Source organism: Rhinopithecus roxellana, chromosome 9 (genome assembly GCF_007565055.1).
Source record: "Rhinopithecus roxellana isolate Shanxi Qingling chromosome 9, ASM756505v1, whole genome shotgun sequence".
NCBI lineage: Eukaryota > Metazoa > Chordata > Mammalia > Primates > Cercopithecidae > Rhinopithecus > Rhinopithecus roxellana.
The window spans coordinates 27,113,239-27,139,214 of NC_044557.1; positions in this window are offsets into that span (position 1 = coordinate 27,113,239).

Sequence of the window (25,976 nt, forward strand, 5' to 3'; positions counted from 1 at the left end):
CTTGCCATCATGGCCTCTAGCCATAGTATGATTTATCTCCACACTAGCAGAAACTAACTCAGCTCTTTTTGATCTAACAGAGGAGGAGTCAGAGTTAGTCTCAGGCTCATTTGTCCTCTTCTTTATAGCAGAATACATGAATGTTATGGTAATAAATGCCCTAACTACTACTATCTTCATAGGAGCACTACACACTATTTACTCACCAGAACTCTATACCACAAATTTCATTACCAAGACCCTTCTTTGAACCACCCTGTTTTTATGAATTTGAACAGCATACCCTTGATTCCATTACGACCAGCTCCTATATCTTCTATAAAAAAATTTCTCACCACTTGAACTAGCATTCTGCATGTGATATATCTCAATGCTGGTCCTAATTTCCAGCATGCCATCCCAAACATAGGAAATATGTCTGACAAAAGAATTAATTTGATAGAGTAAACAATAGAGGTTAAAATCCTCTTATTTCTAGAACTATAAGAATCGAACCTACCCCCGAGGAATCCAAAATCCTCTGCGCTACCTATTACACCATGTACTAGAGTAAGGTCAGCTAAATAAGCTATCAGGCCCATACCCCAAAAATGTTGGTTACACCTTTCCCATAGTAATTAATCCCTTAGCTCAACTTGTTATTTCTCTATTTTCACAGGAACTCTTATTGCAATGCTAGGCTCACACTGATTTCTCATCTGAACAGGCCTAGAAATAAACATGCTAGCGCTTACCCCAATCTTAATTTAAAAAAAAAAAAAAAATCCCCACTCTACAGAAGCAGCCACCAAATATTTCCTTACACAAGCAACCACATCTATAATTCTCATGATAGGTATCCTTTCCAATAACCGTCCTCTGGATGATGAACAATAAACACTATTAATCAATTTTCATCTTTAATAATAATAGTGGCCCTAGTAATTTAACTAGGAATAGCCCCCTTTCACTTGAGTCCCAGAGGTAACCGAAGGAACCTCTCTAATTTCTGGCATACTTCTCCTCACATGACAAAAACTAGTCCGTATCTCGATTGTGTTTCAAAACTTCTCATCAACAAACACGAACATCCTCCTTTCTATCACAATCCTATCCATTATAGTAGGTGGTTGAGGAGGGCTTAACCAAACACAACTGTGTAAAATCTTAGCCTACTCTTCAGTCACTCACATAGGTTGAATAATAGCAGTACTAATCTATAACCCATACATTACCATTCTAAACCTGATTTTTAAATAATTTTTAATTTGCTTTAATATAATTGGTTTCAATTAGTATCAGTATTATTGTGTACAGTAAATCCTTAACATTGTTGATAGTTTTTAAGAAACTGATTTTAAGCAAAATGACATAAAAGAAAACCCATTTTACCCTAGGCTAATTGATATCAGCAGGAGTTAAGTTCCTACGGCATATTTCTGATCACAAAAACATCACCAAACTTCTGAATAAAGACCAAAAACTTCTAATATTTAACACTGAAATAAATATGAGCTATATATACATTTAAGAAAAATCAATAAAAATCACTTCTCAGCCTTTTAGCTAAGACCAAGTGACAAAAGGTCAATAAAACAAGTAAGATAATTATTTAGCAGCTTATTTCAGTTACAATTCGAGGCAAGATTTGCATGATGACACAGAGCCAAACTGTATCAAGATCCTTGAATAACGTCCTTTCATTCAAGGTCATTTCTTGTAAGGTTGATGAGGAAAAAACCTGGCTAGGGCCATTACATGTATAGGGTCTGCATGATCTCACTATGTCTATGTGGGTTTTCTCTAGGTACTCTGGTTTCTACCTACATCCCAAAGATGTACACGTTCGGTGAACTGGCTGTCTACACAGTCCCACTGTGAGAGTGAGTGAGTGGCTGAGAATGTGGGTGTGTGTAAGTGTGCCTCAGAGTAGAATTTGTCCTGTCCTGGGTCATTTCCCTCTTTGTCCCCTGAGCTGCCCAGAGAAGCTCCAACTGCCCATCACCCTAAACCTGGTTATGTACCTTATTTTAACAACCGCATTTCTAGCACTCAACCTGGGTATAAGCACAACCCTGTCACTATCTCATGACTGAAACAAATTAACATGGTTGACACCTGTAATTCCATTAATTCTATCCCTAGGAGGTTTACCTCTATTAACAGGGTTCCTGCCTAAATGATTCATCATCCAAGAATTTACAAAAAAAAAATAGCCTTTTTACCCCAACTATTATAGCTATCATAACCTTTCTCAACCTGTACTTTTACATATGCCTAATTTATTCCATCTCAATGACACTATTCCCCACATCTAGTAATATGAAAATGACAATTGAAAAGCACAAATCCCATACTATCCTTCCCCCGCCACTTATTATCTCTTGTACCCTCCTCCTACCCATGTCTCCGTTAATACTAACTGTAACTTGGTCTTATGTAACCTAAATTTCTAAGGGCCTTCAAAGCCCTCATTAAGTAAATTACACTTAATTTCTGTAAAAGACCTAAGTACTGCAAGACTCTATTCTGCATCGATTCAAAGCAAGTCAACTACTTTAAGCTAACCCTTTGCTAGATTGGTGGAAGTTTAACCCACAAAAATTTAGTTAACAGCTAAACATCCTAATTAACTGGCTGCACAAGGGAATGGTTTCTAACTCTCCTGCTTCAGAGCACTGAAGAGAACAGCACCGCAGTTTTGAAGCTGCTGAAAACAGAGGGAAGCAGCATATTAGAGCTGTAGTTTCACAGGGAGATGCCAAGAGGAAGATATCAGAAAAGATCTGAGATGATTGGTGAAGGCCTTTGCCTGCATAAAGCCAGTACACAAAGACTAAGAGAGGTGGTTGTTTTTTCAAATGCCCAAACTTCAACCATATATACTTCTCACAAGGTATAAAAAGAAACTGGGAATCATGGTCCAAATGCATAAAACAAAACAATAAATCTCTAGAAATCAACATTAAGAAATGTAGATCTATGAGCTGTCTAACAAAGAATTTAAAATAACTATCATTAAGATGTTCAATGAATTAAAAGAGTGCATAGACAGATAACTAAATGAAACTGGTACATCAACAAAAAGAATATCAAGAAAGACAAACTATTAAGAAACAAATTGAGCAAAAAACTAAATTGAAAAATGCATTACAGGGATTCAAGAACAGATGAGCAGGCAGAAGAAAAATCAGCAAATTTTGAGACAAATGATTTGAAATCATGAAGTTGTGAGAGCAAGAAGTTAAAAACAGAGAAAGTGAAGAAGCCTAAAAGACTTATTGGACACTATCAAGTGGACCAATATACTTATCGTAATAGTCCCATATAGAGAAGGGATAGAAAGCTTATTTTTAAAAATAGCTGAAAACTACCCAAATCTGAGGGAAGAAATGAACGCAGAGAATCAAGAAGCCCTACACTTAGACACACAGTCATCAAATTCTTGAAAGCAGAAAAAAGCATTTTGTCACATGCAAGGGAACTCCCATAAGATTATTAGATTTTTCACAGGACAGAAAAGAATAGGATGATATAGTCAAAATATTAAAAGAAAAAACTGTCAATGGGGAATACTGCATCCAACCAAATTATCTTCAAAAGAGACTTCCAGATAAACAAAACTGGAGAAAGTTTATTACTATTGAGCTTGCCCTACAAGAAATGTAAAGGAAGTCCTTCAAGTTGAAATAAAAGGATGGTAGGCAGCAATGGAAAACTGTACAAAAATATAAGCTTCTCTAGTAAAGGTAAATGCATGGACAAAATTAGTAACCTATACTAGAATAATTTTGGTGTATTAAAGTGACAAAAACATAACTAGAAATCTGTGTTAATATATAATATATAAAAATGTAATTAGTGATATAAATTGAAGGGGTGAAGTTATAACAGTGTAGAGTTTATGTGATTGAAGTCATAGAATTCAATTTTAAACTGATAATTACTTTAATAGGTTTGATGTAATTGCAGTAATCATGAAGAAAATATCTATGGAATATGCACAAAAGGACATAAGAGAGGAATTAAAGCACATCATTATAAAGAAATCAATGAAATAAAAAGGAAGGCAGTAAGAGAAAAAAGTAGGGACAAAATGCTATAAGAAATGGGGAAAACAGTTAACAAAAGGGCAATAGTCCTTTTCTCTTAGACATTATTTTAAATGTAAATGGGTTAAATTCCTCAGTTACATACAGATTGGCTAAATGAATTTAAAAAGAGGATCCAAGCATATGCTATCTATAAGAGACTCACTTTATACCTAAGAACACACATAGACTGAAAGTAAAGAATAAGAAAGCATATTTCATGCAAATGGTAATCAAAGCGGTGCCAGAGTGATATAAGAAATTAGACTATCAGAATGTGTCACAAGAAAGATATCATATAATAAGTAAATTCACCAAGAAGATACACCAATTATAAATATTTGTGCTTTAAATTGCAGAGAGAAATATATAGCAATACCAAAATAGTAGGAGACCTGAATATCCTACACTCAGTAATGAATACAACAACCAGACAGAGGATCAACAAGGAAATAGAGCCCTTGAATAACTACATAGACAAACAGTACCTAGTAGACATGTACAGAACATTCTACCCAATAGAATGAACACTCTTTTCAAGTATATTTGAAACATTTTCCAAAATAGATCACGTTAGACCACAATACCACACTTAACAAATCAAATCCAAAAAAAAATTGAAAACCTACAAAGTATATTTTCTAATTACTGTAGAATGAAACTAGAAATCAATAGAACAAATGAAACCAGAATATCCAGAAATATGTGGAAATTACAAAACATACTCTCAAAAAATCGATGAGTAAATCAAAAAAGGAATTAGAAATTTCACAAATGAAAATAAAAACAACATATCAAAACTAGTGAAATGCAACAAAAGCAGTTTTAGAAGGAAGTTTATAGTTGTAAATGTATACAGTAAAAAAAGATTTCAAATCAACAAGCAATCTGAGTTTTTAAAGAAGAATCAGAGTTTGACAAAGCTTTAGATTAAGAAAAAAGGAGATCACTCTAAAATCAGACATGAAAGAAGAAATTACAACTGATAGGACAGAAGTGTAAAAGATAACTACTGTAACAATTGTACACCAACAAAACAGATAACCTAAAAGACATGGATAAATTCCAGGAATCACAGAGCCTATGTGACTGACTCATGAAGAACCTGAGTAATTTTAAAAGTTCCCTATTAATAAGAAACCCATATACTAAAGGCTTTATGGCTGAATTCTACCAAATCTTAAAAGGACAAATATTCTTTTTAGACTCTTCCAAAACATTAAAGAAGAGGGTCAAAGATGCCAAAAGAAAACAGCAGTCCAATATTTCTCTTTTTTTTCTAGTAAATGAAATTACCTTTTTATCAAATGTCCCTTTTTTATTTTTATTATTTTATTATGTTTTATTATACTTTAAGTTCGAGGGGTTGATAGACTGCTAGCAAGACTAATAAAGAAGAAAAGAGAGAAGAATCAAATAGATGCAATAAAAAATGATAAAGGGGATATCACCACCGACCCCACAGAAATACAAACTACCATCAGAGAATACTATAAACACCTCTATGCAAATAAACTAGAAAACCTAGAAGAAATGGATAATTTCCTGGACACTTACACTCTCCCAAGACTAAACCAGGAAGAAGTCCAATCCCTGAATAGACCAATAGCAGGCTCTGAAATTGAGGCAATAATTAATAGCCTACTAACCAAAAAAAAGTCCAGGAGCAGACAGATTCACAGCCGAATTCTACCGGAGGTACAAGGAGGAGCTGGTACCATTCCTTCTGAAACTATTCTAATCAATAGAAAAAGAGGGAATCCTCCCTAATTCATTTTATGAGGCCAACATCATTCTGATACCAAAGCCTGGCAGAGACACAACAACAAAAGAGAATTTTAGACCTATATATCCCTGATGAACATCAATGCAAAAATCCTCGATAAAATACTGGCAAACCGGATCCAGCAGCACATCAAAAAGCTTATCCACCATGATCAAGTGGGCTTCATCCCTGGGATGCAAGGCTGGTTCAACATATGCAAATCAATAAATGTAATCCACCATATAAACAGAACCAAAGGCAAAAACCACATGATTATCTCAGTAGACGCAGAAAAGGCCTTTGACAAAATTCAACAGCCCTTCATGCTAAAAACGCTCAATAAATTCGGTATTGATGGAATGTATCTCAAAATAATAAGAGCTATTTATGACAAACCCACAGCCAATATCATACTGAATGGGCAAAAACTGGAAGCATTCCCTTTGAAATCTGCCACAAGACAGAGATGCCCTCTCTCACCACTCCTATTCAACATAGTGTTGGAACTTCTGGCTAGGGAATCAGGCAAGAGAAAGAAATCAAGGGTATTCAGTTAGGAAAAGAAGAAGTCAAATTGTCCCTGTTTGCAGATGACATGATTGTATATTTAGAAAACCCCATTGTCTCAGCCAAAAATCTCCCTAAGCTGATAAGCAACTTCAGCAAAGTCTCAGGATACAAAATTAATGTGCAAAAATCACGAGCATTCTTATACACCAATAACAGACAAACAGAGAGCCAAATCATGAATGAACTCCCATTCACAATAGCTGCAAAGAGAATAAAATACCTAGGAATCCAACTTACAAGGGATGTAAATGACCTCTTCAAGCAGAACTACAAACCACTGCTCAGTGAAATAAAAGAGGACACAAACAAATGGAAGAACATACCATGCTCATGGATAGGAAGAATCAATATTGTGAAAATGGCCATACTGCCCAAGGTAATTTATAGATTCAATGCCATCCCCATTAAGCTACCAATGACTTTCTTCACAGAATTGGAAAAAACTTTCAAATTCATGTGGAACCAAAAAAAGAGCCCACATTGCCAAGACAATCCTAAGCCAAAAGAACAAAGCTGGAGGCATCACGCTACCTGACTTCAAACTATACTACAAGGCTACAGTAACCAAAACAGCATGATACTCGTACCAAAACAGAGATAGAGACCAATGGAACAGAACAGAGCCCTCAGAAATAATACCACACATCTACAGCCATCTGATCTTTGACAAACCTGACAGAACAGAGCCCTCAGAAGTAATACCACACATCTACAGCCATCTGATCTTTGACAAACCTGACAAAAACAAGAAATGAGGAAAGGATTCCCTATTTAATAAATGGTGCTGGGAAAATTGGCTAGCCATAGTAGAAAGCTGAAAATGGATCCTTTCCTTACTCCTTATATGAAAATTAATTCAAGATGGATTAGAGACTTAAATGTTAGACCTAAAACCATAAAAACCCTAGAAGAAAACCTAGGTAATACCATTCAGGACATAGGCATGGGCAAGGACTTCATGTCTAAAACACCAAGAGCAATGGCAACAAAAGTCAAAATTGACCAATGGGATCTAATTAAACTAAAGAACTTCTGCACAGCAAAAGAAACTACCATCAGAGTGAACAGGCAACCTACAGAATGGGAGAAAATTTTTGCAATCTACTCATCTGACAAAGGGCTAATATCAAGAACCTATAAAGAACTCAATCAAATTTACGAGAAAAAAACAACCCCATCAAAAAGTGGGCAAAGGATATGAACAGACACTTCTCAAAAGAAGACATCTATGCAGCCAACAGACACATGAAAAAATGCTCATCATCACTGGCCAACAGAGAAATGCAAATCAAAACCACAATGAGATACCATCTCACTCCAGTCAGAATGGCAATCATTAAAAAAATCAGGAAACAACAGGTGCTGGAGAAGATGTGGAGAAATAGAAACACTTTTACACTATTGGTGGGACTGTAAACTAGTTCAACCATTATGGAAAACAGTGTGGCGATTCCTCAAGGATCTGGAAGTAGAAATACCATTCGACCCAGCCATCCCATTACTGGGGATATACCCAAAGAATTATAAGTCATGCTGCTATAAAGACACATGCACACGTATGTTTATTGCGGCACTATTCACAATAGCAAAGACTTGAAATCAACCCAAATGTCCATCAGTGACAGACTGGATTAAGAAAATGTGGCACATATACACCATGGAATACTATGCAGCCATAAAAAGGGATGAGTTCGTGTCCTTTGTAGGGACATGGATGCAGCTGGAAACCATCATTCTCAGCAAACTATCACAAGAACAGAAAACCAAACACCACATGTTCTCACTCATAGGTGGGAATTGAACAATGAGATCACTTGTACACAGGAAGGGGAACATCACACACCGGGTCCTATTGTGGGAAGCGGGGAAGGGGAGGGATAGCATTAGGAGATACACCTAATGTAAATGACGAGTTAATGGGTGCAGCACACCAACATGGCTCATGTATACATATGTAGCAGTCCAATATTTCTGATGAGTATGGGTATTAAAATCAACAAAATACTAGAAAACAAAATTCAACAACACATTAGAAGGATTATACACTATGGTCAAGTGGAATTTCTAGATTGCAAGGATGGTTCAACATACAAAATTAGTGTAATACAACACAGTAACAGAGTGAAATACAAAACCCTATGATCATATCAGTTTGTGTAGAAGAAGCAATTAGCAACACACTCTTTCATGACAAAAGCACTCGATCTAGGAATACAGGGAAACTACCTCAACATAATAAAGCCCACAGCTAATATCATACTCAGTGGTAAAAGAGTGAAAACTTTAAGATCGGGAACAAGAAAAGAATGCCTACTCTTGACACTTCTAATCAACAACAAAGTATTAAAAACTTTAGCTAATCCAATTAAGGAATAAAAAGAATAAAATACTTAGGATTGAACTTAACCAAGGAAGTTAAAAGCATGTTGCAGATATAAAAAAATATAAATAATGCTCTCACTCATAAGTGGGAGTTGAACAATGAGAAGACATGGACACAGGAAGGGGAACGTCACACACTGGGGCCAGTGCAGGGGCAAGGGGAAGGAGAGCATTAGAACAAATACCTAATGCATGCAGGCCTTAAAACCTAGATTACAGTTTGATGGGTGCAGCAAATCACCATGGTACATGTATACATATGTAACAAACCTGCATGTTCTGCACATGTATCCCAGAACTTAAAGTACAATTTAAAAATTACATGTACATATATTTTCACATCAAATCTCAAGAAATTCTGAATAGCCAAAAATATTTTGAAAAAGAACAAAGTTGGAGGGCTTTATGATTTCAAAAAATATTACAAAGCTATAGTAACAAAGTAGTGTCGTACTGGCATAAAGACTGAAAAATAGACTGACTAAATAGCACAAAAATAAACCCTGTATATATGGACAAATGATCCTTGGTAAGGGTACAAAGACCACTCAGTGGAAAAAGGACAATCTCTTCAACAAATGATGCAACAAAACCTTGTATTTATCTGCAAAAAAAAAAAAAAAAAAGTTTATCTTACAACATATACAAAAATTACTAAAAGTAGAATAAAGCCCTAAATATGAAACCTAAAACAATAAGCCACGTAGAAAAATATAAGAGAGAAGCTGACATTGGATTTGGCAAGGATTTCTTGGATATAACACCAAAAGCACAGGCAACCATATACAAATGAGACTACAGATGTTCCCACTGAAGATAGTTTGACCTATTATTTTTTTCACTTTATGCTAGTGGGAAAGCTACACACATTTAGTAGTTATTGTACTTAAAGTATCCATACAGCTATTATGTTTTCCACTTTTAGTTTGGTATTCAATCAATTACATCAGATACTCAGTACTTTATTATAAAATAGGCTTTGTGTTAGATGGTTTTGGCTTAAGTTAAGCTATGATGTTCAGTAGATTATGTTTACTAAATGCGTTTTTGACAATGATATTTTTAAGTTACAGTGGATTTACCAGGGTGTAACCCTATTGTATATCAGGGATCATCTGTGCATCAAGGCACATAATCAACAAAGTGAATGTCAGCCTGAATAATAGGAGAAGATATTTGCAAATCAAATATCTGATAAGGGGTTAATATCCAGAATATATTTTAAAACTCCTGCAAGTCAACAAAAAAAAATTAAATTAACAACAAATGACCAAATTGGAAAATGGGTGCAAAGAACTTGATCAGACATTTCTCCAAACAAGATATGCGAATGGCCATCGAGCATATGAAAAGATGTTCAGCATCATTAGTAATCAGAGAAATGCAAGTCAAAACCACAAGATATCAGCTCACACTCATTAGGATGGCTAGTTTCAATAAAACAAAACACCACCTCTAGAAAATAACATGTTGGTGAAGATGTGGAGAAATTAAAACCCTTATACCGTATTGGTAGACTTACAAAAGGACGCAAGTGCTATGAGAAACAATATGGAGGTTCCTCAAAAAAATTAAAAATAGAACTACCAGTGATCCCGAAATTCCACTTCTGGGGATTTATCCAAAATAATTGAGAGTGGGATCTCTAAAACATAGTTACAGAACCAAATTCGTAGCAGCTTTATTTACCATCTAAGAGGTAGATGTAATTTAAATGTTCATCAACGAATGAACAAACAAAAGGTGGTGTATATATATTATTCAGCATTTAAAAGTAAGCCTTGCCACATGCTACATGTATGAATTTGAAGACATGCTAGGTAAGACATGCATGTCACAAAAGATAACATGATTCCACTTACATAAGGTAGCTAAAGTAAATTCGTAGCAGTGGAAAGTATAATGGTGGTGACAGGGACTAGACTAAGGGAGAAGGAAGGTTGCTGTTTAATGGGTATAAGGTTTCAGATTTGCAAGATAAAATAAATTTGGACATCTGTTTCAAAACAATAAAGATACTAAGCTTTATATTAAGCTGTACACTTAAAAATAGTTAAGATGGTAAACTTTATTATGCGTTTTTTAACCACAAAAAGTTATATATATTTGATGCCCTTACTGTTGCTTTATAGAAAATGTTGGAAAGGTATCCCATGAGTCCTCCAGTTTTGTTCTCTTTTTAAAATTACACCTTCATTCTGATATAATTGTATATTTGCATGTCGTGGTAAGAAACAATACAAAGAGATTCTGCGTATCCTTTACAGTTTCCCCCAATGGTAGCATCTTGCAAAACTGTAGTGCAGTATCACGAGCAGGATATTTTCATTAATTCTGTGAAGATACAGAACATTTCCATTACCACAAGGATCCTTCATGTAACCCTTTTGTAGGCACACTCACTTCCCTTTTACTACTTGGCAACCACTAATCTGTTCTCCATTTTTATAAATACGTCATTTTGCAAATGTGATACTAGTGGAATCATACATCATATGACCTTTGGGGGTTAGCTTTTTTTCACTCAGTTTAGGTCTCTGGAAACCTACCCAAGTTGTAGTGAGAATTAAATCATTGTTCCTTTTTAACACTGAGTACTATGCCATGATAATGAATTTACCACAGTTATTTTAACAATTCACCTATCGACATCTGAGTTGTTTCTAGTTTTGGCTCTTACGAATAAAGTTAATATACATTCTCATGCCTGTTTTTGTGTAAACGTAAGTGTTCATCTATCTCGGATAAACAAATTCCCTGTATTGTTGGGTCTTATAGTAGTTGTATGTTTAATTATTTAAGAAACTGCCAGTTTTCCAGAGTGCCTTTATAATTTTATATTCCCAACAACACATGAGTTAACACATTCTCTGCATCCTTACCAGCATTTGTTGTCAATATTTTTACTTCTGGTAGGTATATATTGATATCTCTGGTAGGTATATATTGATATCTCATGGTGGTTTTAGTTTGCATTTGCTGATGATATCAACCTCTTATGTGCTTATTTAGCATCAGTATATCATTTTCAGTGAAATGTGTCATGTCTTTTGCCCATTTTTAAATAAGATTAATTTTTACTATTGAGTTTTGAGAGCTCTTTATATATTCTGGACACAAGCTATTTGTCAGATATATCATTTGTAAATATTCTCTCCCACTCTACTTTATCTTTTCATTTTTTTAAAGAGGGTCTTTCATAAAGCAAATTCTTAATTTTTGATGAAGTCCAATTTATGTTTTTGTTATGAATTGTGCTTTTTGTTGTAAATCTAAGAACTCTGTTTTGACCTAGATCTTAATTATTCCTTCTGTATTTCCCTAAAAGTTTTAGAGTTAATTTTTTATAAGGCGTGACATTTACTTTGAGAATTTTGAAAGGTGGGTGTGGAATATAAATGTATAATTCCTCTAGCACCATTGAATTGTTTTTTTTTTTTTTCCTATGAAAATCAGTTGGGCATATTTGTATAATTGTATTGATTGGTCATCTAGTCTGTTTTTTTGGGCTATATGAACATATTGATCATATAGTTGATTACTATAGATATGTAAGGTTTTGAAATCACATAGACACATTCCTTTTATTAGTCCAGCTTTCTTAACCTGTAACTGCAAAAAAAATCTTGTTGGGTTATTTATAAGAATTGTATTAAACATGCATGCTAATTGAAGAATTGAGATCTTTATATGCTGAGTCTTCTAATCCATGAACTCAGTACATCTCTATTATATTGAATTGGTTTCATCACTGTTGTATAATTGTTCCCATTCGAGACCTGCACATATTTTATAGATTTACACCTAAGTGTTTTAATTTCTTAAATAATTGTAAATAGTATGGTAATTTTTGTCTACTTATCCACTGCCACTATATAGATAAAATTGATTTTTGTATGTTTATCTTATACCCTGGGACTCCGTTGAACTCACTCAGTTCCAGGAGGGTTTTGTTTTGTTTCTGGTAAATGCCTTGGAATTTTCTACATGGTCAATTATGTCAATGCAAACAAGAATAGTTTTATCCATCCTGAAAAATGTGCCCCTTCATTTTTCTTTCTTGCCTTTTGCCTTCTTGCACAGGGTAGACCTACCAGTACTGTGTTGAACAAGAGTAGTAAGAATGCCCATCTTTGCCTTGTTCTCAGTTCTAGAGGGAAGTTTTCAGTCTTTTAACATTTAGTGTTAGCTATAGGGTTATTGCAGAACCCCTTTATTAAGTTGGAAATTTTACCTCATTTCTTTTCTGTGAGTTTTTATTATGAATGGATGATGAATTTTGTCAAATATTTTTCTGACTTCACTGACATTATGACAATATTTTTAGCCTGTTTTTATGGTAGGTTACTGTAAAAAGTAGAATAGAGGTTCCTCTTCAAAGACTTTCCTCCCCATCTAATTAGGAATAAATAATAACTTATCTTAAAAGCAAAATTTATTCAAAGATCTGCTAACATTCCTAAATATCTGCTAGCCGTAATAAAGAAATCAATGTACTTTATGTCCTCAGCCTCCACAATTTAGCCTAAATATTTGCCCTAGCATGCTTATACTGGTCCAAGCAAGCATTAGGTCATAGCCTGTTCCTCTTCCTTGTTTAAAAGTGTTTTTACCTTTCTCAGCATTCCACAAGTTACTTCCTCCTTCCTTTACAAATACAGAATGTGAGGTCCTGTTCCATCCAATGGAAACTGGACACAGCAGTCGGGTGGACGCATCAAGTTATAAATGACCGTGTCTGCTTTGTTCAGTGTACTCTTGTGGCAAAACTGCTGGCAAGTGTACCCTTTCTGCAGGAAGTAAAAATGGCCTTACTAAATAAATTTATGTTCAAATGCTATTTCTTTATGGCACCAGGGAACAAGCATTTCAAACAGTTACATTGATTGATTTTTAAATATTAAACCAGCCATACATCTGTATACATTCTCATTGAAACCATCATAATTTAATGATTTATTAACTTAGGAGGGGGTCATTTTTAAATACAGAATTTAACTTCCTTAATAGCTGTTCAAATGATCTATTATATATGTTGGGTGAGTTGTGGTAGTTTGTGTTGTTCAAAGTAGTAGTACATTTCACCTAAACTCCTAAACTTATGTGCATAGAATTGTTCACTGTATTCCCTTATGATGTTCTTAATGTCCCCAGGGTCTGTAGTGATAGCTCCTATTTTATTATTGATACTGGTGTGTTGTGTCTTTGATAAAATTTTGTCAAACTTATGGACCTATTCAAGGAAACAGCTATGTTTTATTGACTATTTTTTTTTTCTGTTTCCAATTTCATTGAATTCTGCCAGTAATTATTGTATTCCTTATACTTGCTTTGGTTGTTTATCTTTTCTAATATGTGTATTTAGTGCTATAATTTCCCTCTCTGCTTCAGGTATGTTACACAAATCTTATGTTAAATTTTCATTTGTATTAAATTTACTGCAGCTTTTAACTTTTTTGGAGACTTAGTCTTTGATTCATGAATTATATAAATGTCTGTTTTGTTTTTAAGCATTTGGAGATTTCCTTTTTCTGTCATTGACTTCTAGTAGTTACATTTCCTTGTGATTGAAGAACACATTTTACATAACTTCAGTTTTAAATTTTTGAACTTTTTTATGGTTCAGGGCATCTATTTTAGTACATATTCTAGGGATACTTGAAAAGTACATTTATTTTGTTGTTGGATAGAGTGTTCTATAAATGCTGATTAGATTCTGTTGAATAATAACGTTGAGTTCCTCCATATTCTTGACGATTTTCCGTCTAGTTCTATCCAGTATTGAGACAGCAGTGTTTTGAGTCTCCAAATATATATGTAGATATCTCTGTTTCTCATTCCAGTTTTACCACTTTTTGCTTCACATTTTATAGCTCTGTTGCTTATAACTTATTTGTAATTGCTACATCTTTATAGTGGACTAGCCCCTTATTATTATATAATGTTCCTCTCTGTTTCTGGAAGTTTTTGTGGCTCTGAAGTCTACTTTATCAATAATAATATGGCAATTCATGCTTTCTTTTGATTGGTTGCATAACATATATTTTCCATCTTTTTACTTAAATCTCGCCTATGTAATTTTATTTGAAATTCGTTTCCTATAAAGCACACAGAGTTGGGGATGTTTTAAAATCGACATTGCCAATTGTTATCTTTTATCTGGAACACTTTACAATGTTTAATCGAATTATTGATGTATCAGGACATAAGTCTGCCATTTTGTTTTTTGGTGTATTGTATGTCTCCTGTTTCCTGACTTCTTTGGGGTTACACTCTATTTTTAGAATTGTATAGTCACATAATGTTTTAGTAGATTCCTTTGTATAGTTTTTTTTAAGCAGTTCCTTTACATATACATAATGTATTGTGGTCTAAAGAATTATTATTTTATAAGTACAAGGGAGTATAGAAACATTACCTCCCTCAGTATCCCTTTATGCTACTTCATTTATAATTTAACAGTTCTAACTAATTCCTCCACATATTTTTAGAACCACAGACAATTTTATAGTTACTGCTTCAATAATCAACTTAGAAAACTCAAGGAAGTCTGTTTACTTGTATTTTTGCTTGTAATAATCTTCCTTCTTGATGTTTAAGTTTTCTTTCTGATTAGATAGCTTTCTGTAGCCATTCATTTAGGGTAGTTCTACTGTAACAAATTCTCTTATTTTCCATCATCTAAAAAGGTCTTCATTTCCCCTTCATTCTAGAGGGATACATCCACTAAGTATAGGGTTCTGAGTTGACAATTACTTTATTTCAGCACTTGAAAAATAGTGTGCTTTATCCTTTTGGCCTCCATGCTGATGAGAAACCTGCTGACATTCACATTCACATTGTTTTTCCCTTGTGGATAACATTTTTAGGCTCTGTCAAAATGTTTTCTCCATCTTTGTGAAGATTAATTTTGATTTTACTTGAAGTGGATTTCTTAGATGTTTTATTTTTTCCTCTTTGATATTTCCTTGTCATATTGAATCTCAGAGTTTTTGCCTCTTACCAAAATTTGATAAACTTTTAGCCATTAAATCTTTGAGTACTTTTTCAATCTTGCCCTCTTTCTTATCTCCTTCTAGAACTCTGGTGATACAAATATCAGATATTATATTATAATCCTAAAGACCTTTGAGTCTCTGTTCATTTTTTCTAGTTGATTTTCTTGATGTTGTTCAATTGGGTAGTTTCTATTGTTCTGTATTTTAGTATACTGATTCTTTTCTGTCCGCTCCATTATTAGGTTTTTGAGCCCATTCACACATCTTTATATTTCATTGGCTATATTTTTAGTTCTAAAATTTCCCTTTAGTTCTTTATATTGTCTATATCTTTCTTGAAGCTTTTTTAAGCTGAGGTTTTCTATTTTTCCATGTGTTTCAAGCATGTTCATAATGTCTCATTGAAGCATTTTTATTATGGTTTCCTTAAAATCTTTGTCAAGCAATTCTAATATCTCTATCATCTTGGTGTTGACATTTGTCCACAGTCTCCTTTCATTAAGTTTTAAATTATTATTCTTTTCTTTAGATTTTATTAATTTCAATAGCTTTTGGTTACATGGATAAGTCTGAGATTTAGATGTACTCGTCACCCAACCAGTATACACTGTACCCACTGTATAGTCCTTTATCCATCTGAATCCTCAAAGTTCATTATATTATTCTAATGCCTTTGCATCCTCATAGCTTAGCTCCCACTTATAAGTGAGAACATACGATGTTTAGTCTTCCATTCCCGAGTAACTTCACTTAGAATAACAGTCTCCAACTCTATCCAGGTTGCTGCAAATATTATTTTGTCCTTTTTATGGCCAAGTAGTATTCCATGGTGTGTATGTAACACATTTTCTTTATCCACTCTTTAGTTGATGAGCATTCAGACTGGTGTCATATTTTTGCAATTACAAATTGTGCTGCTATAAACATGAGTGAGCAAGTGTCTTTTTCATATGACTTCTTTTCCTTTGGGTAGATACCCACTTAGTGGCATTGCTGAATTGAATGGTAGTGCTACTTTTAGTTCTTTAAGGAATCTTCACACCATTTTCCATAGTGGTTGTTTACATTCCCACCAGAAGCGTAAAACTGTTGTCTTTTCACCACATCCATGCCAATATCTATTATTGTTTGTTTTTTTATATATGGCCATTCTTGCAGGGATAATGTGCCAAATTAAATTGTGGTTTTAATTTGCATGTCACTAATAATTAGTGATGTTGAGCATTTTTTCATAAGTTTGTTAGCCGTTTGCATGTCTTCTTTTGAGAACTGTCTATTTATGTCCGTTGCCTACTTTTCTTTTCTTTTTTTATTTTTTATTATACTTTAAGTTCTAGGGTACATGTGCATAACGTGCAGGTTTGTTACATATGTATATTTGTGCCATGTTGCTGTGCTGCACCCATCAACTCGTCAGCACCCATCAATTCATCATTTATATCATGTATAACTCCCCAATGCAATCCCTCCCCCCTCCCCCCTCCCCATGATAGGCCCCGGTGTGTGATGTTCCCCTTCCCGAGTCCAAGTGATCTCATTGTTCAGTTCCCACCTATGAGTGAGAACATGCGGTGTTTGGTTTTCTCTTCTTGTGATAGTTTGCTAAGAATGATGGTTTCCAGCTGCATCCATGTCCCTATAAAGGACGCAAACTCATCCTTTTTTATGGCTGCATAGTATTGCATGGTGTATATGTGCCACATTTTCTTAATCCAGTCTGTCACAGATGGACATTTGGGTTGATTCCAAGTCTTTGCTATTGTGAATAGTGCTGCAATAAACATACGTGTGCATGTGTCTTTGTAGTAGAATAATTTATAATCCTTTAGGTATATACCCAGTAGTGGGATGGCTGGGTCATATGGTACATCTAGTTCTAGATCCTTGAGGAATTGCCATACTGTTTTCCATAATGGTTGAACTAGTTTACAATCCCACCAACAGTGTAAAAGTGTTCCTATTTCTCCACATCCTCTCCAACAACTGTTGTTTCCTGATTTTTTAATGATTGCCATTCTGACTGGTGTGAGATGGTATCTCATTGTGGTTTTGATTTGCATTTCTCTGATGGCAAGTGATGATGAGCATTTTTTCATGTGTCTGTTGGCTGTATGAATGTCTTCTTTTGAGAAATGTCTGTTCATATCCTTTGCCCACTTTTTGATGGGGTTGTTTGTTTTTTTCTTGTATATTTGTTTGTGTTCTTTGTAGATTCTGGATATTAGCCCTTTGTCAGATGAGTAGATTGCAAAAATTTTCTCCCATTCTGTAGGTTGTCTGTTCACTCTGATGGTAGTTTCTTTTGCTGTGCAAAAGCTCTTTAGTTTAATGAGATCCCATTTGTCAATTTTGGCTTTTGCTGCCGTTGCTTTTGGTGTTTTAGACATGAAGTCCTTGCCCATGCCTATGTCCTGAATGGTACTACCTAGATTTTCTTCTAGGGTTTTTATGGTATTAGGTCTAACATTTAAGTCTCTAATCCATCTTGAATTGATCTTTGTATAAGGAGTAAGGAAAGGATCCAGTTTCAGCTTTCTACTTATGGCTAGCCAATTTTCCCAGCACCATTTATTAAATAGGGAATCCTTTCCCCATTTCTTGTTTCTCTCAGGTTTGTCAAAGATCAGATGGCTGTAGATGTGCAGTATTATTTCTGAGGACTCTGTTCTGTTCCATTGGTCTATATCTCTGTTTTGGTACCAGTACCATGCTGTTTTGGTTACTGTAGCCTTGTAGTATAGTTTGAAGTCAGGTAGCGTGACGCCTCCAGCTTTGTCCTTTTGGCTTAGGATTGCCTACTTTTCAATGAGATTTTTTCCTTGCTAATTTGAGTTCTTTGTAGATTCTAGTACTTTGTCAGATGCATAGTTTGTGAATATTTTCTCCTGCTGTGTGGGTTGTCTGTTATTTCTTTTGCACTACAGTAGCTTTTTAGTTAGGTCTCATCTATTTTTGTTGCATTTGCTTTTGAGTTCTTGGTCATGAAGTCTTTGCCCATGCCAATGTCTAGAAGGACTTTTCCCTTCTCCGTCAGGGTGAGGTGTTCACATTTGCAGTGGCCTGCTACTGTAATTTCCTACAAAAGCTCCTCCATACAATTGGAAGACATGACTGTTTTATCAAATGCATAAAGCAAGTAAACATTGACACCTTCAAAGAAACACAATAATTCTTCAGTAGTGACCCAAATGAAAAAAGTTATGAAATACCTGAAGATGATTCAAAATAAGGATTTTAAGGAAATCCAGCAGGAAACAAGAGAACATGGATGGATAGTTTAATAAAATTCGGAAAACATTGTATGATCTGAATGAGAAATTGAATCAATTAATAATAATATAATTGAAAACTTCAATAATAGACTAGATCAAGCAGATAAAATAATTTTTATCTAGAAGAAAGGTCTCTGGCAATAACCCAGTCAGACGAATAAAAAGGGATGGAGAAAGTCTATGTGATATATGGGAAACCATTAAGTGAAAAAAAAATTGCATTTTAGGAGTTTCAGAAAAAGATATGAGAAATGACATAGAAAACATAATGAAATTATAGGTGAAAATTTCCCAAGTCTTGGAAGCAATATAGACATCCAGATAAAGGAAGCTTAAAGTTCCATAAGTAGGGTCAATTCAAAAAGGTCTTCTTTGAGATATGTTATAGTCAAACGTAAAACAGAATTCTAAAAAAACAGCAAGAGAAAAGCATCAAGTCACATATAATGGAATCCCCATCAGACTCACAAAGAATTTCTCAGCAGAAACAAACGGGATGATATATTTTAATTGTGAAGAGAAAAATAACTGCCAGGCAACAATACCATATTTAGCAAAGCAATCTTTCAGGAAAAAAAGAAGACAAAGTCTGTCCCAGATGAGCAAAGTTGAAGGAATTTAACACCACTAGACCAACCCTACAAGAAAATTTTAGGACAGTCCTATATGTAGAAGTGAAGAGATCATATCTACCATTATGAAAATAAACCAAAGTATAAAACTCACTTGTAGAGCAGATACATAAATGACAAAAAAGAATCAAAAGTTTTCACTATTGAAAAACCACAAGGATAAACTGTAAGACAAAGGAATACATTTTTTAAAGAACCAGAAAACTATTAACAGAATGATAGGAATAAGTCCTTGCCTGTCAATAACAATTTTGGCTACAAATGGTATAAATTTATCAATGAAAATATATAGATTGGATAAATGAATAAGAAACAAGAACCATCTATATGCTGTCTACAAGAAACACATTTCACCTTTAAAGACACATATAGACTGCAAGTGAAGGAATAGAATATTACATGCAAATAAAAACCAAAAAAAAAAAAAGTAAGCGTAGCTATACTTACATCAGACAAAATATACTTTAAGTTTAAAAACACAGCCTGGGTGCAGTGGCTCATGCCTGTAATCCCAGCACTTTGGGAGGCTGAGACAGGCGGATCACGAGGTCAGCAGATCGAGACCATCCTGGTTACCACGGTGAAACCCCCATCTCTACTAAAAATACAAAAAAAAAAAAAAAAAAAAAAAATTAGCTGGGCGTGGTGGCGGGCACCTGTAGTCCCAGCTACTTGGGAGGATAAGGTGGGAGAATGGCATGAACCCAGGAGGTGGAGCTTGCAGTGAGCCGAGATTGCACCACTGCACTCCAGCCTGGGTGGCAGAGCGAGACTCCATCTCAAAACACACACAATGTCATTATATAATGATAAAAAGATAAATTCAGCAAGAGGATACTGCAGTTGTAAATATATATACAGCTAACACCAGAGCAGCCCAACAAGAAGCAACAAGATTGAATGAGTAATAAAAATTTCCCAACAAAAAAATTACATGACCCAATGGCTTCACTGCTGAAATATAGCAGAAAACTGAAACTGGACGCCTTCCTTATACCTGATACAAAAATTAGCTCAAGACGGATTAAAGACTTAAATATAAGACCTAAAACCATAAAAACCCTTGAAGAAAACCTAGGCAATACCATTCAGGACATAGGCATGGGCAAGGACTTCATGACTAAAACACCAAAAACAATGGCAACAAAAGCCAAAATAGACAAATGGCATCTAATTAAACTAAAGAGTTTCTGTTTAGCAAAAGAAACTATCATCAGAGTGAACAGGCAACCTACAGAATGGGAGAAAATTTTTTCAATCTATCCTTCTGACAAAGGGGTAATATCCAGAATCTACTAAGAACTTAAATTTACAAGAAAACAAACAATCCCATCAAAAAGTAGGCAAAGGATATGAACAGACACTTCTCAAAAGAAGACATTTATGCAGCCAATAGACACATGAAAAAAATGCTTATCACTGGTCATTAGAGAAAGGCAAATCAAAACCACAATGAGATACCATCTCACGCCAGTTACAATGGTGATTATTAAAAAGTTAGGAAACAACAGATGCTGGAGAGTATGTGGAGAAATAGGAACACTTTTACACTGTTGGTGGGAGTGTAAATTCCTTTAGCCATTGTGGAAGACAGTGTGTCAATTCCTCAAGAATCTAGAACCAGATATGCCATTTGACCCAGCAATCCCATTACTGGGTATATACCCAAGGGATTATAAATCATTCTGTAAAGACACATGCACACACATGTTTATTGCAGCACTATTCACAATAGCAAAGACTTGGAACCAACCCAAATGCCCATCAATGATAGACTGGATAAAGAAAATGTGGCACATATACATCATTGAATACTATGCAGACACAAAAAAGGAAAAGATCATGTCCTTTGCAGGGACATGGATGAAGCTGGAAACTATCATTCTCAGCAAACTAACGAACAGAAAACCAAATACCACATCTTCTCCCTCGTAAGTGGGAGTTGAACAATGAGAACACGTGGACACAGGGAGGGGAACATCACACACTGGGTCCTGTCAGGGGGTAGGGCTCTTGGGGAGGGATAGCATTAAGAGAAATACCTAATATAGATGACAGGTTGATGGGTGCAGCAAACCACCCTGTCATGTTTATACCTGTGTAACAAACCTGCACATTCTGCACATGTATCCCAGAACTTAAGAAAAAAACTAGATAAGGACAACAAAAACAACAGGCTAATATCTCTGATACACATAGATGCAAAAACCCTGAACAAAATACCAGCAAACCAAATCCAACTGCATCACAAAGATAATATAGCATGATCAAGCAGAATTTTTACCAGAGCTGGAAGGAAAGTTCAAAATACCTGTATCTATAAATGTGATGCATCATATCAATAGAATGAAGAAAACTATATAACCATCTCAGTAGACACAGAAAAGGCATTTGGTAAAATTCAACATCCCTATATAAGAAAAACAATCAACAAATTTGCCATAGATGGAACAGACCTCAACATTAAAAAGGCCGTATGTGACAAACCCACAGCTAACCTAATACTGAATGGGAAAAAGCTGAAGGCTTTTTCTCTAACAACCAGAACAAGACAAGGATGCCAACTTTCACCATTCCTACTCATTGTATTATAGGAATTAGACAAGAAAAAGAAATAAAGGGCATTCAAATTGGAAGAGGAAGTCAAATTGTCCCTCTTTATAGATGACATGATCTTGTATATTGAAACACCCAAAGACTCCCCAAAAACACTCTTAGAACTGATAATTCAGTAAAGTTACAGGATCCAAAATCAACATATAGCCTGGCCAGCATGGCAAAACCCCATCTCTACTAAAATTAAAAAAAAAAATTAGCCAGGCATGATGGTGCATGCCTGTAGTCCCAGCTACTTGGGAGACTAAGGCATGAGAATTGCTTGAACCCAGGCAACAGAGGTTGCAGTGAGCCGAGACCACACCACTGCACTCCAGCCCGGGAGACAGAGCAAGACTCCATCTCAAAAAGAAAAAGAAAAAAAAAATCAGTACTGTTTCTATATTCCTATAACATAATAGCTGAAAAAGAAATTAATAGAGCAATCCTGTTTATAATAGCTAAAGAGACAAAAAGAAAATTTAATCAAGGAGGTAAGAGAGCTCTACAAGGAAAACTCAAAATCACTGATAAAAGAAATTAAATAGGTCACACATGCACAAATAGGAAGACATTCCACGCTCATGGATTATAAGAATATTGTTAAAATAACCACATTTCCCAAAAGAATCTATGGATTCAGTGCAATCCCTATCAAAATGTCAATGGCATCATTTACAGAAACAGAAAACACAATCCTAAAATTTGTATGGAGCCTCAAAACACCCTCATGAGCCACAGCAATCCTGAACAAAAAGAACAAAGGTGGAAGTATCACACCATCTGAGTTCAAAATATACTATGAAGCTATAGTAACCAAAACACCATGGGACTGATATAAAAAAGGACATATAGACCAATGGAATAGAATACTCAGAAATAAATCCCTATACTTACAGCCAACTGAATTTTGACAAAGACATCAAGAACTTACAGTGGAGAAAGGAAACTATCTTCAATAAATGGTGCTGGGAAAACTGGATACCCATATGCAGAATACTAGACTCCTATCTCTCGCCATATATAAAAATAAACTCAAAATGATTAAAGACTTGAATATATCACTGAAAATTAGACAGTAGCCTAGGCATTGATTTTATGGCTAAGACTTCAAAAGCACAGGCAACAAAAGCAAAAATAGACAAATGGAATGATGTCAAACCAAGGTTTCTGAGTAGCAAAGAAAACAGTGAACAAAGTGAAGAGACAACCTGTACAATAGGAGAAAATATTTGCAAACATTATCCATCCAGGAACTAATATTCAGAACATAAAAGGAACTCAACAGCAACAAAATCAAATAATACGATTTTAAAATGGGCAAAATACCTGAATAGACATTTCCCAAATAAGACATACAAATGGTCAACAAGTAAATTAAAAAATGCTCAACATCACTAATCATAAGGGAAATGCAAATCAAAACCACACACAATGAGGTACCATCTCACCTCATTAGAATGGCTATGATCAAAAAGACAAAAATAAAATGCTCATGAGGATTCAGAGAAAGGAAGGTCTTATATGTTGTGTTGGAAATATATCAGTACAGCCATTATGAGAAACAATATGGAAGTTCCTCAAAGAACCAAAAACAGAACTACCATATGATCCAGCAATCCCACTGCTGGTTATTTATCCAAAGGTAAGGAAATCAATATGTCTAAGGTATGTCTCAACCTCATTTCATTGCAGCACTATTCACAACGGAAATTATATTAAATCAAGCTAAATGTCCATCAACAGGTGGGTGGACAAAGAAAATGTAGTACATGTACACATGGATGAGCCTGGAGGACATTATGTTAAGTGAAATAAGCAGAGAAAGATAAATATTTCACGTTCTCACTCATGTGGAAGCCAAAAAATGTTGAGTTCATTGAAATATAATTACGGTTGTTAGAAGCTTGGAAGGGGAGAGGAAGGTAGAAAAGGTTGGTTAATAGATACAAAATTACAGCTAGATAGGAGGAATAAGTTCTAGTGTTCCATAGCACTGTGGGATGACTATAGTTAACATTAGTTTTGTATATTTTCAAATAGTTACAAGATGGGATTTTGAATGCTCCCACACAAAAAAAGAATAAATGTTTCATGTGATGGATATGCAATTACCTTGATTTGATCATTACACATTTTATACATGTATCAAAATATCACTGTATCACATAAATATGTACATTATGTGTCAACTAAAAATGATTAAAATAAGGCTCACAACTCCAGGAAGTTCCACTAGAAAGCAGAGCTTCCACAATGCTGTGGGTATTCTTTGAAAGCCTCAGAACTCTCCAGAAAATGAGAGGTTTTCTTAGATATGGTCCCAGATAAGACCTTCAGGGATACCCCAGTAAGAAATGAAGCCTTCAAAAGTGATGTGGTGGCAGGCCTGGGTATATCCAAAGACATTTCTCTAAAATTTTGAGAGATTCTCTCCCCTGACATACATCTCTTATTAACAAAAGACATTGCATTGAATTCTTACTTGAGGACATAGATGGCCTTGGGGGCCATCTGTTCAAAGTTTTGTGGATTTCATGCCAACTTGTGTGAAATCCAAAACAAGCACTGTGTCTACCAAAGGTAAACCATTAAGCCTGGAACAGCCAGCAGGAGACCTAAATTCTTTTCTTGGCTACTCTCAAAAATAGTTGACTATACCACAGGCAATTTTTTTCAGCACCCAGCAATTCAGAACCTCATGTCAAAAAGCACATTAATTTTGGCAATTAACTGATTACACATTATAATGCAATTCAAAATTTATTATAGTCAGGTATGCTGGTCATGTCAGTGGTTGTAACTGATAAGCTATGTTATCTATTTTTTTTTAAAAGACGGGGTTGTGCTATGTTGCTCAGACTGGAGTGCAGTGGCTATTCATAGGCATGATCAAAGCACACTGTAGCCTCAAACTCCTGGGCTCAAATAATCCTCCTACCCTAGCCTCCTGAGTTACTGAGGCTACAGACATGTGTCATCATGCCCGGCTAAGCCATGTTATCTCTAATGGACATTTTCACATTACTACACCAATAATCCACTAATTGTGCCATTTGTCAGTCATGGAGAAGCTGCTGTGTGTGTGTGGACTTAGACCACCCACTGTTTGAGGCACAGGACAGCTTTTACTTTCTTTTTGCAGACAAATTTCTGTAGCCAGACTGGACTTTGGCCAAGGAGGCACCGTCTAGTGTCTTCCCTGCATAAAATTCTTGTATTTTTGATGAGAAGTAGAGTTTTTCTTTGTCTTGCTATCATCACTGTAATAGTGATGGAGGTCAGAGGGGATGGACACATTGTGGACTGAGAGCCACAGAAGGCTGTCCTTTAACACGAGTTCCTTCATTCTGCCAAGCAGACCTCCGTAGGGAATTGCTAGGCCATCCAAGGTTCAGCTCTACTGACATGGAACTGGAAACTGGACAAAAAAATGGAAATATACTGTGACTTCCTCTCTCTTCTTCTTCTCTGTTTGCCAAATAGCAGTTTAGCTTTGGTATCAGGAACACAAATGAGGCTGAAGGAAAGAGGAGGTGTTTGTGGGTCTTTGTCCTCATCTTCCCATCCTTACTCACCTTCAGCCACTGCCATAGTTCCATGGAACATCTGTTTCCAGGTAACCTGACAGATCATGGGAATAGCACCTTTAGATTTCATCTGTTTGGGGCCCCTCTGAAATGTTTCCACAG